Source organism: Cyphomyrmex costatus, unplaced genomic scaffold (genome assembly GCF_001594065.2).
Source record: "Cyphomyrmex costatus isolate MS0001 unplaced genomic scaffold, Ccosl1.0 scaffold474, whole genome shotgun sequence".
In the NCBI taxonomy this organism is placed as follows: Eukaryota; Metazoa; Arthropoda; class Insecta; order Hymenoptera; family Formicidae; genus Cyphomyrmex; species Cyphomyrmex costatus.
Window position 1 is genome coordinate 2,377,157 of NW_017279009.1, and position 1,866 is coordinate 2,379,022.

The window sequence follows — 1,866 nt, forward strand, 5'->3', positions numbered from 1 at the left end:
GGGGGGGGGGAGGGGCGTGTGTGTGTGTGTGTGTTCCGGTGATTTGTTATAAAACGCGCGATCCGCGAGATTTATTCGATCGAAATCCATATATCGCTTTGAAACGCTCGGCGAAAAGCGACGCGCGACGACGGTCATATTTCCGGGAATATTGCATGCCGCGAATATTTATCTTTAATTTCAACCCGTATATTTGTTCGCACTCGCATATTTGTTCACTTATCTCGTAATACGACGTAATAATCGCGAGTTTAGACCGCGAGAGCATACATATATATGTATATTCGCAGTTCAAAGCGCAGCTAAGAGCAACAGATGTAATCGCGCTGCTACCCGACGGGATCATCGAGACTGGCGAGCTTGGCACGTGAAGTTGGCCGCACGCGTATACCTATTCTCCTCTCCGCCATTTTGGACGCGTGGCTCGTACGTGTTAATTTGCAAAACATCGCGCACGTATACAATCCAACGGGGGCGATACAAACGTTACACTCGTAGAGCAGGCAGAGAAGGATACACTATAGGAAGTATACGAGAAGGTACCATATTTGTGACGTAGACACATCGAGCGGAGCGCAATTTTAGAAACGATGAAAACGTCTTGGCGTTCCTCTTCCCGTCTCGCAAAGTTCTCGTCGCGTGCGGGATGATATCGGGAGTGCCGTGCGAAGTTCCGCGCGATCGTCCTGCAGGTGATTAATACGATCGTAATTAAGCTTGTTTCGGGAGCGAGTGTCGCGTGTGAGTGCCATGAAGGAGCAGCGACGAGGAGGGAGCTGAGACGAGGAGGCCTGCTGCTGGGAGGAGGAGGTATCGGGCGCCGGTGGAACAACCGTGAGGTGAATAATTTATCCATATTTAATTATCACTTATCTATACATATATTGTCTGTATCATTTAATAATATTTATCTGCATTCGCGCGTCATTGGAATTAATGTTCCATATGCGCGCAATGATTATCTTTTGAAACGTGGCGTACGTTGGGTATTGCAATATAATTTGGATTTATTTGTATTTTACAGATCGATGTATTTCAACTCCGCCGCCGCGCATCGTACTGGTGAGTAAAAAATTGAATTTTATGTTTTGGTTTGAGGCAATGGATCTATGAGAATTGTATCGAATAACGTGAAAAAAAAAAAATATATATATATATATGTAAAGTCAAGAGCATGAAATATTGTATGTAGATAATAACGTTTTATAGATCTTATTGCTTTAAAATGGACAGAGGATAAAAAAGATTAGTGATATTTAATTCTGGAATCAATACGATAATATATACCGTTCGACAAAATTACATTTTTTACCAAGTATTTTTTGCACAAGGCAAATTTTTAGTAGTATTGTATAATGAAATTGAAGATAATATACTATATCGTGAGGATACAAAAATATTAATAACGTCATTTGTGAATAAAAAAGTCTAATATATTTAATTAAATTAAAAATTGTTGGATGTATTTATACCAGATTATAATAATGAACAGTGAAAAAGAATAAACGAAATAAAATTACAACGAATGAAATATTGATATTTTTGGAGCGTAGGTAAAATTTTTACTTTAGGTTTCTTTATGATGTTCGTATTTTAATGATAGTTCGAAGAAGATTAGACTTAAATGTTTAAGTATTTTGTGGAATAAAAACATATTGATATAATATTATAATAAATAATTATTAGTATTAATTATTATTTATATGTGATACTTAATTTTTTCTTCCATCTATACCCACACGAAAGTAATCCGTATTCTTCCAGGATTAAATATTGTACGAACTAATGCAATAAAATAATACTTAGAAATTTTTTCCAATTAGCATACACAGAAGGTTGGAAAACATTTCATACGTCACAAGAACA